The sequence below is a fragment of the Aquarana catesbeiana genome, linkage group LG10 (genome assembly GCF_042186555.1).
Source record: "Aquarana catesbeiana isolate 2022-GZ linkage group LG10, ASM4218655v1, whole genome shotgun sequence".
Lineage (NCBI taxonomy): Eukaryota > Metazoa > Chordata > Amphibia > Anura > Ranidae > Aquarana > Aquarana catesbeiana.
Window position 1 is genome coordinate 163,296,758 of NC_133333.1, and position 19,912 is coordinate 163,316,669.

The following is a 19,912-nucleotide window of genomic DNA, read 5'->3' on the forward strand; positions in this document are numbered from 1 at the left end:
TCATGGGGGGGTCTGTGCTAATGGAAGGGGGGTGTACTAATGGAGGGGGGATTTGTCCTGGGGGTCTGTACTAATGGAGGGGGGTTGTCCTGGGGGTCTGTACTAATGGAGGGGGGTTTGTCCTGGGGGGGTCTATAGCTGATGAGGAGCAAGGAGCGCTTTGTTCTTTGGTGTGGGTCTTTTAGGTACGCTTGCCAACGAACTGCATGGCAGGTCGACATATGTCTGGTCAAGTATGTGGTGCCCAAGCCGGTGATGTTTTGGCCACACGAGATATGCTTGAGACATATGATGCAAATAGCAGTGGTGGGATCTAATGCACTCGTCTCAAAATAGGCCCACACCAAAGAACTTTTGGAATAACACACAGAGACAGCAGCGCCTGCATGTGGAGCTCTGCGGTGTGATGCAGTCGGTGTGCTGCCCTTAAGCTGGCCCCTGGAGGGCATCCTGCCTTGTTGGAGATGTGCCTCCTCCTCCTCTCACCTGTCAGGCACTCACGTAAAGTCAGTGACCTCATCATCCCCTCCCTCCTCATCACTGGAGCAAACCTGGCAGCTGGAGGAACATGACTGCCAGATTGCTTTCCTTCTTGGGCACCCACTCTCTCTGGGCTCACGTTACTGCCTTCCTCTAGCTGGGTACCATCATCGGAGCATTCAAAACGCTGGGCATCCTCCTGGAGCATGTACCCAACACTGTGGTCAAACAGTTTGGGAGACTGCTCAGGAGGACATGGTGGGGCTAGGGAAGGAGTGACTGATGCCATTGAGCCGCAGGAACAGGGCCGATCCCAGGTGGGGTGCACGGGGTGCAGTGCACCTGGGTGCCAAAGAGGTGGGGGCGCGTAAACGCCAGAGTGCTCCCCTCCCTCCTCCTCTCTGTGTCCTGAGGCGGCTCCCTCCGCTTTTCACCACCGCCGCTGTATTTTTCAAGGCTCAAGCCCGTCCCCCCTCCCTCCTCCTGTCAGAGAAGGAGAGCAGCCGCCGGAGATCGGAGTGACTGGTCTCTGTGTGGAGAGAGACCAGCCATACAGTGACATCGCTGGGGGGGGCGGTCCATGCCTGACGTGTTCTCCTACTCTGTCTCTCACTCCCGCTCAAGCCTGTCTCCATCTGCTCTCCACCCGGGTGGCATGGCTGCACACTGTCCTCTCCTCACTAGCTGCTGCCCAGGTGTTTTTATGTACACTAATGGAGGGGGGTCTTTACTAATAGAGGGGGGTCTGTCCTGGGGTGGTCTGTACTAATGAAGGGGGGTTGTCCTGGGGGGTCTGTACTAATAGAGAGGGGGCGGTTTGTCCTGGGGGGGCCTGTACTAGTGGAGGGGGGCTTTGTCCTGGGGGGTCTGTACTAATGGAGGAGGGGGGTTTGTCCTGGGAGGTCTGTACTAATGGGGGGAGGTTTGTCCTGGGGGGTCTGTACTAATGGAGAGGGGGGGCGGTTTGTCATGGGGGGGTCTGTGCTAATGGAAGGGGGGTGTACTAATGGAGGGGGGATTTGTCCTGGGGGTCTGTACTAATGGAGGGGGGTTGTCCTGGGGGTCTGTACTAATGGAGGGGGGTTTGTCCTGGGGGGGTCTATACTAATGGAGGGGGGTTTGTCCTGGAGGGTCTGTACTAATGGAGAGGCGGTGGTTTGTCCTGGGGGGTCTGTACTAGTGGAGGGGGGATTTGTCCTGGGGGTCTGTACTAATGGAGGGGGGCTTTGTCCTGGGGGGTCTGTACTAATGGAGGAGGGGTTGTCCTAGGGGGCTGTACTAATGGAGGGGGGTTTGTCCTGGGGGAACTGTACTAATGGAGGGGGGTTTTCCTGTGGGGGGTCTGTACTAATGGATGGGGGATTTGTCCTGGGGGGTCTGTACTAATGGAGGGGGGGTTTGTCCTGGGGGGGTCTGTACTAATGGAGGGGAGGGTTTGTACTGGGGGTCTGTGCTATTGGAGGGGGGGTTGTCCTGGGGGGTCTGTACTAATGGAGGGGGGGTTTGTCCTGGGGTGTCTGTACTAATGGAGGGGAGTTTGTCCTGGGGGTTGTACTAATGGAGGGGGGCTTTGTCCTGGGGGGTCTGTACTAATGGAGGGGGGTTGTCCTGGGGGTCTGTACTAATGGAGGGGGGCTTTGTCCTGGAGGGTATGTACTAATGGAGGGGGGGTTTGTCCTGGGGGAACTGTACTAATGGAGGGGGGGTTGTCCTGGGGGGGTCTGTACTAATGGAGGGGGGGTTTGTCCTGGGGGGTCTGTACTAATGGAGGGGGGTTTGTCCTGGGGGGTCTGTACTAATGGAGGGGAGGGTTTGTACTGGGGGCGTCTGTGCTAATGGAGAGGGGGGTTGTCCTGGGGGTCTGTACTATTGGAGGGGGGGTTTGTCCTGGGGGGTCTGTACTAATGGAGGGGGCTTTGTCCTGGGGTCTGTACTAATGGAGGGGGGGTGGTTTGTCCTGGGGGGTCTGTACTAGTGGAGGGGGGCTTTTTCCTGGGGGGTCTGTTCTAATGGAGGATGGCTTTGTCCTGGGGTCTGTACTAATGGAGGGGGGTTGTCCTGGGGGGTCTGTACTAATGGAGGGGGGGCTTTGTCCTAGGGGGTCTGTACTAATGGAGGGGGGTTTGTCCTGGGGGAACTGTACTAATAGAGGGGGGGTTTTCCTGGGGGGGTCTGTACTAATGGAGGGGGGTTTGTCCTGGGGGGTCTATACTAATGGAGGGGGTGTTTGTCCTGGGGGGTCTGTACTAATGGAGGGCGGTTTGTCCTGGGGGTCTGTGCTAATGGAGAGGGGGGGTTGTCCTGGGGGGGTCTGTACTAATGGAGGGGGTTTGTCCTGGGGGGGTCTGCACTAATGGAGGGGGTTTGTCCTGGGGGGTCTGTACTAATGGAGCGGGGTTTGTCCTGGGGGGTCTGCACTAATGGAGGGGGGTTTGTCCTGGGGGGTCTGTACTAGTGGAGGGGGGCTTTGTCCTGGGGGGTCTGTACTAATGGAGGATGGCTTTGTCCTGGGGGTCTGTACTAATGGAGGGGGGTTGTCCTGGGGGGTCTGTACTAATGGAGGGGAGGTTTGTCCTGGGGGATGGTACTAATGGAGGGGGGGTTTGTCCTGGGGGTGTCTGTACTAATGGAGGGAGGGTTTGTCCTGGGGGGTCTGTGCTAATGGAGAGGGGGGTTGTCCTGGGGGGTCTGTACTAATGGAGGGGGGTTGTCCTGGGGGGGTCTGTACTAATGTAGGGGGTTTGTCCTGGGGGGATCTCTACTAATGGAGGGGGGTTTGTCCTGGGGGGTCTGTACTAATGGAGGGGGTTTGTCCTGGGGAGTCTGTACTAATGAAGGGGGGTTGTTCTGGGGGGTCTGTACTAATGGAGGGGGGTTTGTCCTGGGGGGGTCTGTACTAATGGAGGGGGGCTTTGTCCTGGGGGGTCTGTACTAATGGAGGAGGGGGGTTTGTCCTGGGAGGTCTGTACTAATAAGGGGAGGTTTGTCCTGGGGGTCTGTACTAATGGAGAGGGGGGGCGGTTTGTCATGGGGGGGTCTGTGCTAATGGAAGGGGGGTGTACTAATGGAGGGGGGATTTGTCCTGGGGGGGTCTGTACTGATGGAGGGGGGTTGTCCTGGTGGGTCTGTACTAATGGAGGGGGGTTTGTCCTGGGGGGGTCTGTACTAATGGAGGGGGGTTTGTCCTGGAGGGTCTGTACTAATGGAGGGGCGGTGGTTTGTCCTGGGGGGTCTGTACTAGTGGAGGGGGGCTTTGTCCTGGGGGTCTGTACTAATGGAGGGGGGCTTTGTCCTGGGGGGTCTGTACTAATGGAGGAGGGGTTGTCCTGGGGGGCTGTACTAATGGAGGGGGGGGGCTTTGTCCTGGGGGTATGTACTAATGGAGGGGGGTTTGTCCTGGGGGAACTGTACTAATGGAGGGGGGTTGTCCTGGGGGTGGTCTGTACTAATGGATGGGGGATTTGTCCTGGGGGGGTCTGTACTAATGGAGGGGGGGTTTGTCCTGTGGGGGGTCTGTACTAATGGAGGGGAGGGTTTGTACTGGGGGTCTGTGCTAATGGAGGGGGGGTTGTCCTGGGGGGTCTGTACTAATGGAGGGGGGGTTTGTCCTGGGGTGTCTGTACTAAGGGAGGTGGGGTTTGTCCTGGGGGTTGTACTAATGGAGGGGGGCTTTGTCCTGGGGGGTCTGTACTAATGGAGGGGGGTTGTCCTGGGGGTCTGTACTAATGGAGGGGGGGCTTTGTCCTGGAGGGTATGTACTAATGGAGGGGGGGTTAGTCCTGGGGGAACTGTACTAATGGAGGGGGGGTTGTCCTGGGGGGGTCTGTACTAATGGAGGGGAGGGTTTGTACTGGGGGGGTCTGTGCTAATGGAGAGGGGGGTTGTCCTGGGGGGTCTGTACTATTGGAGGGGGGGTTTGTTCTGGGGGGGTCTGTACTAATGGAGGGGGCTTTGTCCTGGGGTCTGTACTAATGGAGGGGGGGGTGGTTTGTTCTGGGGGGTCTGTACTAGTGGAGGGGGGCTTTGTCCTGGGGGGTCTGTACTAATGGAGGATGGCTTTGTCCTGGGGTCTGTACTAATGGAGGGGGGTTGTCCTGGGGGGTCTGTACTAATGGAGGGGGGGCTTTGTCCTGGGGGGTCTGTACTAATGGAGGGGGGTTTGTCCTGGGGGAACTGTAATAATGGAGGGGGGTTGTCCTAGGGGGGGTCTGTACTAATAGAGGGGGGGTTTGTCCTGGGGGGTCTATACTAATGGAGGGGGTGTTTGTCCTGGGGGGTCTGTACTAATGGAGGGGGGTTTGTCCTGGGGGGTCTGTGCTAATGAAGAGGGGGGGTTGTCCTGGGGGGTCTGTACTAATGGAGGGGGTTTGTCCTGGGGGGGTCTGCACTAATGGAGGGGGTTTGTCCTGGGGGGTCTGTACTAATGGAGCGGGGTTTGTCCTGGGGGGTCTGTACTAGTGGAGGGGGGCTTTGTCCTGGGGGGTCTGTACTAATGGAGGATGGCTTTGTCCTGGGGGTCTGTACTAATGAAGGGGGGTTTGTCCTGGGGGAGCTGTACTAATGGAGGGGGGTTGTCCTGGGGGGGTCTGTACTAATGGAGGGGGGGTTTGTCCTGGGGGGTCTATACTAATGGAGGGGGTGTTTGTCCTGGGGGGTCTGTACTAATGGAGGGGGGTTTGTCCTGGGGGGGTCTGCACTAATGGAGGGGGTTTGTCCTGGGGGGTCTGTACTAATGGAGCGGGGTTTGTCCTGGGGGGTCTGCACTAATGGAGGGGGGTTTGTCCTGGGGGGTCTGTACTAGTGGAGGGGGGCTTTGTCCTGGGGGGTCTGTACTAATGGAGGATGGCTTTGTCCTGGGGGTCTGTACTAATGGAGGGGGGTTGTCCTGGGGGGTCTGTACTAATGGAGGGGAGGTTTGTCCTGGGGGGATGGTACTAATGGAGGGGGGGTTGTCCTGGGGGTGTCTGTACTAATGGAGGGGGGTTTGTCCTGGGGTCTGTGCTAATGGAGAGGGGGGTTGTCCTGGGGGGGTCTGTACTAATGTAGGGGGTTTGTCCTGGGGGGATCTCTACTAATGGAGGGGGGTTTGTCCTGGGGGTCTGTACTAATGGAGGGGGTTTGTCCTGGGGAGTCTGTACTAATGAAGGGGGGTTGTTCTGGGGGGTCTGTACTAATGGAGGGGGGTTTGTCCTGGGGGGGTCTGTACTAATGGAGGGGGGTTTGTCCTGGGGGGGTCTGTACTAATGGAGGGGGGGTTGTCCTGGGGATCTGAACTAATGGAGTGGGGTTTGTCCTGGTGGGGGTCTGTACTAATGGAGAGGGGGTGGTTTGTCCTTGGGGGGGTCTACACCCAGGAAAGTACACCCAGGACTCCAGAGGGAGAGAGCAGTGCTGAGAGAACACCATCAGAGAGAGAACCCCGCTGCCCTGCGCCACCAGAGGGAAAGCCACATAGCCTAGCACCATCCCTGGCAGAGAAAGGAATGGAGTCATTGCAGGAATACAGATCTGGGCTCTATTCAGCGGAGTCGCCATGGGCAATTCAGAGTGAGCTGACTCCTGATCAGAGGAACCATTGCTGTATCGCTGGTCAGGTGAGAGGGCCGATCGGCCATTATCTACTAACGTCCATAGGAACTGCAGTCTCTGACCATCTCCTGTATTATATATGCAGTCTCTGACCATCTCCTGTATTATATCTGCAGTCTCTGACCATCTCTTGTATAATGTCTGCAGTCTCTGACCATCTCCTGTACTATGATTGCAGTCTCTGACTGTCTCTTGTATCATGTCTGCAGTCTCTGACCGTCTCTTGTACCATGTCTGCAGTTTCTGACCGTCTCTTGTATCATGTCTGCAGTCTTTGACCGTATTATGTCTAGGGGCTCTTTCTAACAGACAGCCCTCTGTGTGTGCATCAGAGAGACTCTCCTCCAGGTCTCATTAGTGTACTCTCTTCCTGTATTTTCTTTATTGTTAAGAGATCATGGGAGGATCCCAAGGTAACAAAGACTTCTAAGGGGAGCATCTCTGTGTTTGAGTCGTTGCCATAGAAACATTTGTAAAGGGGAGGAGTTGGTAAGAAGACCACGCCCATGTGGGGGCGCCAGAAATATCTCTGCACCCAGGTGTCTGTGACCCTAGGATCGGCCCTGCGAGGGAAAAGGCCGCGTTGGCAGCAGCTTTGCCAGACAAAGTACCCTGAGCCTGAGTGAGAGAGGATGAGGAGGATGAGGATGGCTTGGTCATCCACTCTACCAAGTCTTCTGCATGTTGCGGCTCAACACGGCCAGCTGCCGAAAAAAGGACAAGCGTGTCCCATGGCCACGTGTTGATGAGGATGCACCATCTCCACAACCAGCACTGTTGCCTCTAGACACAGAGCCTTCTTGCCCTCTTTTATTGGCTTGTGACTGTCTGCCTCTCCTTGTTGGCCTTCCAGACATACTAATGGCCTGAAGTGAGATGTAGCTGCACAAAGCTGGGATGTATATATATACTGATACTGCAGCTAGCAGAATCAACTGCCTGCTTGTAGTATTATTAGTATGAGATCACCAGCAATTGTCTTCAGATAGCTTTAGGTGCACACTGTGCAGAGGACACAGTACACTAACTGTAAATACTGTAGCTGCCTGCCTGTGGTATTAATAGGATCAGAACAACAGCAATTGTCTTCAGGTAGCTTTAGGTGCACACTGTGCAGAGGACACAGTACACTAACTGTAAATACTGCAGCTGCCTGCCTGTGGTACTAACAGGATCAGAACACCACCAATTTTCTTCAGGTAGCTTTAGATGCACACTGTGCAGAGGAAACAGTACACTAACTGTAAATACTGTAGCTGCCTGCCTGTGGTATTAACAGGATCAGAACAACAGCAATTGTCTTCAGTTAGCTTTAGGTACACACTGTGCAGAGGACACAGTACACTAACTGTAAATACTGTAGCTGCCTGCCTGTGGTATTAATAGGATCAGAACAACAGCAATCGTCTTCAGGTAGCTTTAGGTGCACACTGTGCAGAGGACGCAGTACACTAACTGTAAATACTGCAGCTGCCTGCCTGTGGTACTAATAGGATCAGAAGAACACCACCAATTTTCTTTAGGTAGCTTTAGGTGCACACTGTGCAGAGCACGCTGTACACTAACTGTAAATACTGCAGCTGCCTGCCTGTGGTACTAATAGGATCAGAAGAACACCACCAATTTTCTTCAGGTAGCTTTATCTGTACACTGTGCAGAGGACACAGCTAACTAACTGTAAATACTGTAGCTGCCTGCCTGTGGTATTAATAGAATCAGAACAACAGCAATTGCCTTCAGGTAGCTTTAGGTGCACACTGTGCAGAGGACGCACTACACTAACTGTAAATACTGCAGCTATCTGCGGTACTAATAGGATCAGAAGAACACCACCAATTTTCTTCAGGTAGCTTTAGGTGCACACTGTGCAGAGGATGCACTACACTAACTGTAAATACTGCAGCCGGCTGCAGTACTAATAGGATCAGAAGAACACCACCAATTTTCTTCAGGTAGCTTTAGGTGCACACTGTGCAGAGGACACACTACACTAACTGTAAATACTGCAGCTGCCTGCCTGTGGTACTAATAGGATCAGAAGAACACCACCAATTTTCTTCAGGTAGCTTTAGGTGCACACTGTGCAGAAGACACACTACACTAACTGTAAATACTGCAGCTGTCTGCGGTACTAATAGGAAGAGAAGAACACCGCCAATTTTTTTCAGGTAGTTTTATGTGCACACTGTGCAGAGGTCGCACTACACTAACTGTAAATACTGCAGCTGCCTGCGGTACTAATAGGATCTGAAGAACACCACCAATTTTCTTCAGGTAGCTTTAGGTGCACACTGTGCAGAGGACGCACTACACTAACTGTAAATACTGCAGCTAATAGGACTAATAGGATCAGAAGAACACCAGCAATTTTCTTCAGGTAGCTGTAAATATTGTAAAAACACCTGCCTTCCTGTCAGTAGGAAGAGAATAACAGGAATGGGTCTAGCTAAACTGAATACAGTGTATATATATATATATATATATATATATATATATATATATATATATATATATATATATATATATACAACACCTAGGATGCATATATATACACAATACACTGTAAGTGCAGCTAACTGACTCGCCTGCCTACTCTATCTAACTTAAATCAAACAACACTGTCTCTCTGTCTATCTCTCCGCTGCCGCCGCAACACACTACACAAGGCCACCACGCAGGCGGCCTTATATATTGTGGGGTGTGTACTAAACACCCTGAGCCATAATTGGTCAAAGCCACCCTGGCTTTGGCCAATTACGGCTCTCTGTACAGACGGCGCTGTGATTGGCCAAGCATGTGGGTCATAATGCATGCTTGGCCAATCATCAGTCAGCAATGCACTGCGATGCCACAGTGAATTATGGGCCGTGACATGCCACTCGCATTCGACTCAAACTCGAAGCTCAACCCTACTGACCACCAATGTATAGCAAATCTTTTTTAAGCTAGGTTCACACATGTCTGGCTGCCGTTAGCAGTCTGGAGTCCGCTGCAGTTTTGTTCACCGGTTGAGGTGCAATTCAGGCACAAATTTTTACTTGAATTTGCACCTAAACCAGACCCAAAATCGCACAGGACCCCTTTAAAAAATGGATCACGGCTGTCCCGGACATATGTAAATTGGCTCCATTGAAATCCGGTCCCATTCACATAAGAATGAAATGCAGTTAAAATTTGCATAGTTGTGAACTAAGCCTTACTGACTTCCAGTATAAAAAAGGGACACTTTCCCCCTAAAGCACCAATGTGAAGGTAATGTTTTATCCTCTGTAGTGGGGGATGATGGGTTTCTGGTAAGCGGCAACCCTCTAAATTTGGTGGCGGATTGGGCACAAGTCTTTCTTCACAATATTGAAGATCATTCACTTTATGGATAGACCTTTTTTTTCACTTTATTAATTATTCATCTAGGTCACGGGTGATATGGTCATCCTAGGTTTTTGGACACTTTATGATATGTTTTTATTCATATAATTATTTACTGATTCAGTATTGTCTCATTTTTGTTTTGATGTTAGGCTATTGTCTAATAATTTGTCCACATATGGTTATACACACATGCACATTTCATCATCAACATTGGGTTAGTGTATGTGTGTGCAATCATTCCATGTAATGTTTAGCGAGATTCTAATTTTTTTCCATTTTTCAAACACTGTATTTTGTTGTGCAGGAGAATTGCTGCTTTCATGATTTATATATCATTTCATTAGCACGTTTTGTGTTTGGGTACACGTTTTTATTTACCTTAGCACAGTTTCTCTCTTTTTTTCTTTTTTACCAATGTAAAGGGGCATCTTTCCACCAATATAAAGGAACACAATTTTCTCTGTGTATGTTTCTTTTCTGGCAGTTATATTTATATTTGTATAAATTATTCCTGCGCTACCTTGGAAAACAGTGGTGATCATGGACAGCTGCAAACACTGAGTGGGATCAAACAAAGCCCATGGGTAGTGTAAAAAATATATAAATCAAAAAGTGCTGCGCTGGTCCAGTAAAGTGTAACTATGTGATAGTGTGCGGTAAGGCAAACTATAAAGAAAAACATTTTGGAGGGGTGTACGGGTAGTGTGTCTGTCCGCACAGTATCCTGTGAAAAAATCAAGCGATGTAAAAGGGTGAATATCTATCCTGTATCGGTGCAGTGTGTGCAGGGAATCAATAGGTATAATCCTCTTGCACACCTGGTACTAATAGAGCTTGTGCAGATGAACCTTAAAGTGCTATAGTGTCACTGTGCAACCCGTATCAATAAAATGTAATCGTAGAGCATGTGTATACAGACAACAAATAATAAATATCACAGAAATAACATATGCAAAAAAAATAATAAAATATATGGATAAAGAGAGTGCAAATTCTGCAAGGTGAATATGTATGGACACAAAGTGAAAAACTATACAGAATAAATATTGTGCAAAAAACTGTGCAAATAAGGCATCAGTGCAACATAGGTGTGTGGCATCACTCTATATAACCCAAGTAGAAAATGCCACTAGAAATATAGCTGCGTGAAGTCCAAAACAAAATCTTTGCAAGTACAATGAAGCATATGTGCCAGTGCAAACTCAAAGGAGATATTCAGTGATCCTTTTCAAATCCAAATGTGCAACAAATAATCGGTGGGGTGCCGAAAGAGAGAGGGTGTTTATCCTCTTCATGCTCGAACACCTGCAGATAAGTAGTGGCCCCTTACCTTGCGGCAATGGGACAACCGCATAGAGTGTAAATGGAGGAGATGGTCTCTCTTTGGGGTCCCCGGGGCCGGAGCCGATGGTCCCTGCGCTTTAATCCCTCAGTACCAGCATCAACAATAGCAGAGTCAACATATGGAGGAACAAAAAAGGTACAGCCATCTGAAAAACCCGATTGAGTGTTGAAAGAAACCCACTCCAATAATGATGGAGCTTCGGGCAATGCTAGAGGTGATGGATAAGATCCTCAGGAACCCGCCTGCACCCACCACATAAGGGACCCGGCAACCTACCCATCCTATGAAGCTTTACCAGGGTGTAGCGTATTCTGAGTATAATGTAAAGCTGAGGCACTTTTTGAGATACATTTAAAGAACAAGTAGGGATAGACTGGATAGCTTCCTTCCACTGATCCCCCGTTAATGACCCTAGGTCTTTTTCCCATAGGGATATTACTGTGGTGGGATAAGCTTTTAAATATTCCAGCAGTAGCATGTGGTAGAACTGGGAGATAATTCCCTTATGCCATGTACACACGAGCGGAATGTCCGACAGAAAAAGTCCGATGGGAGCTTTTCATCGTATATTCTGATCGTGTGTATGCCCTATTGGACTTTTTAGGTTGAAAATTCTGACGGACCTAGAAAGAGAACATGTTCTAAATTTTTCTGAGGGAACCAATTTCTATCGGGAAAACCGATCGTCTGTATGTTGTTCCGACGTACCAAAAACGACGCATGCTCTGAAGCAAGTACGAGACGGAAGCTATTGGCTACTGGCTATTGAACTTCCGTTTTCTAGTCCCGTCATACGTGTTGTACGTCACCGCGTTCCGGACAGTCAGAATTTGGTGTGACCATGTGTATGCAAGAAAGCTTGAGCGGAATTCCGTTGGAACTCCGTCAGGGTTTATTCCGACGGGAAAACCGCTTATGTGTACAGGGTATTAGTCTCATTACTAGAGTGTAGCAGATGGAAAATAGGAGTAGGTGATTGTATCCACTCCCCTGTGTCACCCTGCGCTCGAACAGCATGTTGTAGCTGGAAATAGGGATAAAGCATGGTAACGGGTAATGTAAACCTGCTTTGCAAGTCAGGGAAGGGCAATAATTTTCAGTTATGAAATATGTGGGACCGGGGAGTCACACCAAAGGCATGCCACTGTTGTAACTTAGCAAGCTCTACATATGTTTGATTGCCCCATATTGAACTATATTCAGTAAATCCCATCACCTGCTACAATTGTCTGCCTTTGTTCCATATTTTTTGAAGAAGTGCAAGGGTCAGCATCTGTTTATTCGATTTCTGAAACAGCTGTGCCTCCAGTCCCTCCGGAATAAAGTCCGCACCACTGCCAATAAGCATGAGACGGGCCGACAAACCAGCTGGACTAGGGGACATAGAGCCAATTAGATGTTGTAATTGAGCAGCAATGTAGTATAGCCAAGGATTGGGTAATGCCAATCCTCTGCCATCTTTAGGATATTGCAATTGTTCCAGCTTAACCCTGGGAGGTTCAGTATTCCATAGTAATATAGGAATCACCACGGGGGAATTATGAAGAAAAAATATAGCATCTGTGGCATCAGAATCATTTGAATTAGGTTTGTTTTCCCCGCAAGTGACATTTTAAGCTTTGTCCAGATATTGATCTTATCCTTGAATCGGGTCAATAGAAGATAAACATTGAGTTGGCAGTAATCAGTAATCCTGGGAGAAATCTGAACACCCAAGTATCGAAAAGAAGAGACCACTGGAACAGGACATTATGTAGGCAGTGTCAACCCATGCTCATCATCCAGCACCATCAATGCCAACTTAGTCCGATTTATAGTAAGGCTCGAGTAGTGCCCAAAATCTGAAATTATGGACATGACTCTAAGCAGGGAAGCAGAGCTGCCCCCCAAGAAGAGCATCATGTCATCAGCGTTGAACATGATCTTCTAATGTAGGTCACCGTATTTAAAGCCAATGATCTGTGGACAACTATGTACCAAGGTTTGGACTCACCCCCACACCCTCATCTCTGGCTCTGATTGACAGAAGCGGGAGCTATTGAGCCAATGAGGAGCGAGCGAGCCAAGTATGGTTGCTACCTCATCCCTTTAAACCCGAATACATATTAATTTCACAGGTTCTGTGGCTGATTAAGGTGGTAATTAAACTCACTTGGTGCCTTATCTGTACTTAATTAGCCTCAGAACCTGTGTAATTCAAAGGTGTTCGGGTTTAAAGGGATGAGGTGGCAACTCTAGAGCCGAGAGAGCCTTGGCTCTTGTGCACCTCGCTGGATTGAGATTGGGCTTAGGTATGGATTTAGGGGGGAGTTGCATGCAGAAGGTTTTTTTGCCTTATAGAATGCGGTAAGGTAAAGAACATCCTGCCTTTACAACCACTTTAAGTTTTATATAATGTTTCCAGTACCATAATTAGCAGGGCTTTCAGAAGACTTACTATTAGAACTGCAATCTATTGGTAAGTCCAACCCTCTCTTACATCTATAATTCTAACCAGCCTACCTGAAAGGTAGCATTATAGGCAGAGAGAAAACAACACTTCCAAATTACTTTTGAATTGATCAGGTGTGTGCATGTTGATACTGCATGTATAGTTGTAAATCCCTTGTTTGCTAAATCCCAGCTTTGTGAGGAAGCGTTTCTAGAACACCATGTTACAACAGAGTGCCAAAATGAAAATAAAAACTCAAGAATGTAGGCCGAGTCCCTGTATGCATTTCCATGCTAAAATGTTCAGTCTGAAAGCAGTGCACCTTCTAAAGGAAACCTGTACCGAGTGAAAATGAAGGTTTCAGCCCTGGCTCACACTGACTGCTGGCATGAAAGCGTGCAAGTTCAAGCGAACTCGCACACTTTCATGCCCACATGTCAGTCCCGATTTCAGCCGCAATTTCATAGACATCTGTGCGAGTTTCTGCACAGATGTCAGTGGAAATTGCACCCCCAAAATTGCCAAAAGTAGTACAGAAACTACTTTTGGAAATCGATGCAGAGCTGCAAAAGCGCCATTGTTGGCAACTGCTGCCGAATTGCATGTCAAATCGCACCAATGTAAACCAGAGCTTATAGATGGATAACAATATGGTTGTCATGCTAATTCAGTTACTTCAATACTTTCTGATTATTGGTCTCTCACATTTGCAGTAATGTTTAGTGCCTTCTGAAAAAATCAATCAAAAATGGAACGCTGTTCCAGAGGGCAGTATAGCAGCAGCTGGCAGACGTTCACGAGGGGCTTTTCCCATTTCCAGATGCCTTTTTTTTTTTACATTCTTAAATTTCTGAATGGTAATTTTACATTGTGGGACAGCTCCGTAACTGCTCCAAGCATTTGACTTGCAGTTGCAGTGCAGCTCCAATGATGGCTGAGTTTGAAAGGCAACGCCACCTGTCAGCCCAAGTTAAAATTGCCATGGCTGTGAAGCAAGACATGTGTACAATCCCAAAGTTTGGCCAGGGGGTGATAGAACCGCAGCCCTGCCGCCCATTTATACTCCCCCCCATCAGAGCGAAAGAGCCCTTACTGAACTGGATTTCTTTCTTTACTCTAATTTTCTAATTGCCAGGTATCTCGTATTCCTAGAAAGAGGTGCATCTCCTGTATTCCTTTGCTTTGAGCCCACATCGGGCTGATTTGGCATGGGATTTGACATGTCGGCAATGGCACTGTCCAAATCGGTGCAACGCCGACCTTTGCGGCCCCGCACCGATTCCCAAAAGTAGTTCCTGCACTACTTTTGGCGACTTTGGGGGCACTTTGAATAGATATCTGTGCATGAACCCAGACATGTATCTGTCCAATTGCCCCTGAAGTCGGACTGCATTGCTGGTTTGAAATTGTGTGAGTTCAGCTGAATTCGCACAATTTCAAACCCGTATCAATGTGAACCTAGGCAGCGGTGTATTTAGGTTTTGTGCTGCCCTAGGCCTGACTAAACTCGTGCCCCCGCCCTAATTTAAATATGACCCACCCCTTCCTGTCAAGGCCACACCCCATTCTGTTTAAGACCCACACAGTCATCTGTAAACCACACCCCTTCCTCTTTAAGCTCCACCTTCTCCTCTTAGAGCTCCACCTCTTCTTCTCTGTATATTAAAAGTGGGTACCAAGTGCCTACTTGTAAGCTCCTTGATGGCAGGGACTGATGTGAATGTGCAATGCAGGCCTCAAAATTTCAAGTCCTGAGCCACTAGCCAGGCCTTAAGAGTTACTCAACACCACTTGCCCCATCCAACCCCTCCCCTTCCCCGCCCCTAAACATGCTCTTCTAAATGATCTCATAAGATGACACTGTATGGCCCCTTTCACACGGGGTCAATTTGTTTTGATGGACAGCGCTAGCTCAGCAGGCGGATGACAAGTCCGTCTCTGCTCACTGTGCTGAGATGGACCTGTCAGAGCCCTGCTCTCTTCTATGGGGAGATTGGATGTCACCTGGTGCAGTAAAACATGGTGTCACCTTTCCCCCTCAGTCCCTGGGATCAGTAATGCATAATGGCCAACGGGCCCTCTTACCAGACCCAGCGAAACAGCAGCAGTGATCCTTTCGGCTGGATGTTCACTCACCCTGTGTTGTGTATCGCTCCATCTGGTGCTGATGGGCAGCGTGGCACTCTCTGGTGGTGCTGGGCAGTGTGTCGCTCTCCCTGGTGGTGCTGGGCAGCGTGGCGCTCTCTGGTGGTGCTGGGTAGCATGGCGCTCTCTCTGGTGGTGCTGGGCAGCTTGGTGCTCTCTCTCTGTTGGTGCTGAGCAGCCCGATGCTCTTTCTGGCTTCCTCCAGCACAGTCCTCTCTTTCGTTTACCTGTCTCTTGTAACTGGCTGCTACAGTGTAGCACTCACTCCCTCAGCTTGTTCCTGGGATCTCTCTCTCTCTTCCCCTAGCATGTGGGGGGGGGGTGTAGCCAGCTCCCCATGGAGAAAAATGGGGCCGCCAATCTTCTCCAATCTTCTGGGACTACATGTCTCATGATGCTCCCCTAGTCTCTTTTGATTGGCCTCCGCTGTGGCCAATGGGGAGGAGAAAAAAACGGGCAGGAAGCAGGGTGGCAAATCTGAAAAGAGCCCTCTCTCTTATCCTGCGCAGCTGACATGAAAATAGGGGGGGTGTGCGGGGGAAACCTTCCAACAGCCTGCCTCTCCCTGTCACAGTGCCAGTACCTGTCTTTAGCTGAGAAGCAGTGCGCTGTCACCGCTTTACAGTTGGGGGTACACCTAACACACTTACACCTAACACACTCTCCAAGCGTGTATGAATGTGCAAAATTATATTCAAAGATGGTGCCACGCTCCCAAATGCTAATGTACTAGTATCCCTTTAATTCTTTTTGAATCGCAATTTTCAGAATCAGCATATCATATCAAACCATATATAACATTAACAAAACAAACAATTCATCAGTACATAAGGTGTCCTTTGGTATGAAGCAGGGTGGCCCTACAGCTGCTTCCTCGAGGGTGTCACCGGGTGTGTTCTGCCCCCCCTGCAGCCCCATAGCGACGCCACTGCCTGGGGGTCCCCCACGTCCTCCTCGCTCTCCTCCTCTGGACACAGACAGACCCCGTCCCAGGGAGGAGTTGCATCGTGTAAGGATGCCAGTGGGGGAGGGTAGATGAAGCATTAAGCTCTGCCTTGGACAGCTGCATGGCCAGTCACTGGCCGCTCTACAGGAGCGCTAGTCCCTCCCCCCCACCTGGCCAAGTACGCTCCATATTCACACTGTCCATAACAAGTGCCGCGCTACAGCAAGCCGTCGGCCGTCGGGGACTGTATATGTGTGGGAGGAGGCAGTGTGAGGCGGGACTTGGTAAGACGGGCGGGGGGGGTTGTGTGGGCAAAGTGCAAACTTCCGCCTTAGGCCTGGGCCTTGTTGGCCTAGGCCAAGAGACAGCACTGAACCTAGGCTTACAAGTGTTTCTCCATTTCTTTTAGTGCCCTTTGCAGTTTATTTTGGCTTATATTTATTATTTTTCACGATCACAGCACTTTTAAAGAAGATAGCCACTCTTTATGCAGCAGACGGCCTTCATTACATTTATTAGGGCTGTGCTGGCTGCTGAACATGTTATAAAATGTCATACTGATTACAGGAAGAAATCAGGTAACAGGTGCTGATCAGCTAAAGACTCTACTTCTTCACAGCCAAATATCATCACCAGCCTTGGTATTCACTGGCTCATAGGTCACTTCAGTGGAACGCACACTCTGATATGCAGATCTAAATGTTCAATGAAGTAAACAATTATCATGCCAAACGGACGCAAAGAAAGAAAAGTACTTGTGGTGGACTGTGAAAATGTTTGCAAGTCTCTTTAATTTGTGCAAGTGAAAAATATCAATTCTTATGTCTTAGAGATGGAAACAAACTACAGGAAAATGCAATCAAAAATTGCTATGATGCATTTATTTTAGGTGGAACCCCAGACAATAAGCAGAAATGTAAAATGTAACTTTAATCCTCTTGATTTTTTTTTTATTTAAAAAAAAAATAAACTTGTTACTAAATAAAGCTATTATTTGTACCTCAACTGATTGCAAATCAACTTTTTGTACAGCAAGACTCAGACTGATAAAGGGGCACCAGTAGATTTATGCATATAGGTTTCATTGCTGTGCACTCTGCTATCAAACACCATGAACATGCATACAGGGAGAGCACAGAAATTGCCTCATCAGCACACTGCTGCTCTCTCACTGTCCAATCAGTAAACTGGGAAGGGAGTAACACCATCTTATTAAAAATGAGTGTATTTGCACGCTGCTATGTTGTGTTATTGAGTGCTATAAGACTACAAAACTTACTAAGCGATCACTTACACCTAACACACTCTCCAAACGTGTATAAATGTGCAAAATTATATTCAAAGATGGTGCCACGCTCCCAAATGCTAATGTACTAGTATCCCTTTAATTCTTTTTGAATCGCAATTTTCAGAATCAGCATATCATATCAAACCATATATAACATTAACAAAACAAACAATTCATCAGTACATAAGGTGTCCTTTGGTATGAATTTGCTTGCATATGCTCAATCTGTCATAAAAAACAGGCTTGTGTTCACATATCTAAATGACTGCTTCCTTAATTAGCATTCACCACTATGTGCTCCAATCATCCACATGCATTAGTGATAATCCCCTCATCCAAAGTGCCCTCACCTGGGGGATAAGACCAACCAATGGTCTATATGCACTTTTGTCCCTTTCTGGGGATCTGTTTTATACGGTTTTACTCCTTTGCTGGTAATCTTGAGATTAGAATCCTCCTTCTTACATAGTTACATAGTTGGTAAGGTTGAATAAAGACAACAGTCCATCCAGTTCAACCTGTTTTGGTGAAATAAAATCTGGAATTACAATAACTTCTACACTAAATATTATCTGAAGGTGGTCATGGATTCTCTCTGTTTATTCCATATATGTAATAGTTTGTCTATTCCTATAGTTAGCTAGTCTATTAAAACTCTGATCGTTACTATTAATAGCGCAATAATATAAGGTTAGCTGTGAAAATAGACACCCTGCTTATTAAAACGTCTTATTTATTTCCCAAGAAGATAGGAAAACACTAACATGAAAATACTAATGGAAGGTATTACAAAGCATATAACAACAAGAAATATCAAATATACTTATCGCAGAGCTGTCCTATTAATACGGTATACTCGGCTGGGCCCGAGATGTTAACAGAGAGAGCCATGCGGCTCAGAGAGCCATCAGGCATGAGCCAAGAGCGCAAAAGGGACGACTTCCCTCCTGTGTACCCTTTTTAAACTTCATCCATACACCGTCCAGACCCAACCCCATTGCCTGCCCATTTTTGTTGCTAACAAGTGAAAGTAGTTCCGGGGCAATCCTTCTCAATATATTATATTTCTGTCCGTCCTGCTGTATTGGCCTCTAGGGGCAACCTTCGTTCATGTATCATCGCTATGTGACCTGAGTCCTTCAGTCTTAGCTGGCCCTTTGATCTTCTGTAGCAGGACATTAATCAATCATCTTGTCAGCTATGGTCTTTTTCAAGCTTGCTTGCAGAGGGCTAATCAAGGATTTTCATTTTATCACACCAGATAGACAGGAGCCAAGCTTTTGTTCAGCCTTGCTTCTTTCAAATGAATAATCTGATATGCTACAAAGCTTTAATGTGCAAATTGGTACATTCCAAACAGCCCCTAAGGATGCAAAGGTGTGGTATAACTTTTGTTCATATTTCAAACACCTCTTGTATCATGAACTAAAACATGTTGCCTTCCAACAGTTGGTGTACATATGTCAGTGTCGATAATCGTTTCCCATATCCCTGTATATTATTTTCACTAGGATGCATGTTCAGGAGTCTATTAAAAATATGAATACTCCCTGCGCACACCACCAATTGTGAAAGAGCGTTCCACTTCCTTATCGCTCTGACAGTGAAAAACCCCCTGCGCAGCTTTAAGTTAAACCTCTTCTCCTCCAATCTCATTGTGTGGCCCCAGTGTCCTCTTAGACTCCATACACACTATACCACTTTTCTTGTCTGATTTACTTTAGATTTCTCAAAAACATGTAGTGCAAGGGCCTGCCTGTTTGCATACAAATTGAGGTTTGACCTCATACAGTATTATATGGTTTTGGTAAATCTGAGGACAAAAATCTGCAGAAAATGTAATAGTGTGTATGGGGTCTTACACTCCATGAGACTGAATCATTTTTTCCTACGCTGGGATCACCATTAAGGTATAAGACAATCAGACAGTATTACCATGGTATGCTCACAATGCACGCCTTCGCATGATGACAGATTGGCCCTTTTCCTGCGCGTTACGCCACAGGGTCACGTGGCTTCCTCGGGGGGATTTCCCCTTGTTTTAAAAGATAAAGCACTGTGTCCAGATTTCTCTCTTTATGATTTGGGCGTATGGAGATAAGTGTAATTGATGGAGGATTCTAATCTCAAGATTACCAGCAAACAGAGAACTTGGGATTTCAACTAAGAGAGCAGCCATCAGCACAAAGGACACGTCTCATTGAATGTAAACACTGTCCCTTCTGCTGTTTCAAAAAAGAAAGAAGACATGGCTTAAAAAAAGAAGTTATGGCCAAAGCTTTTTTGACCATATTTCTCTTGTGGCTCACAGGAGTACAC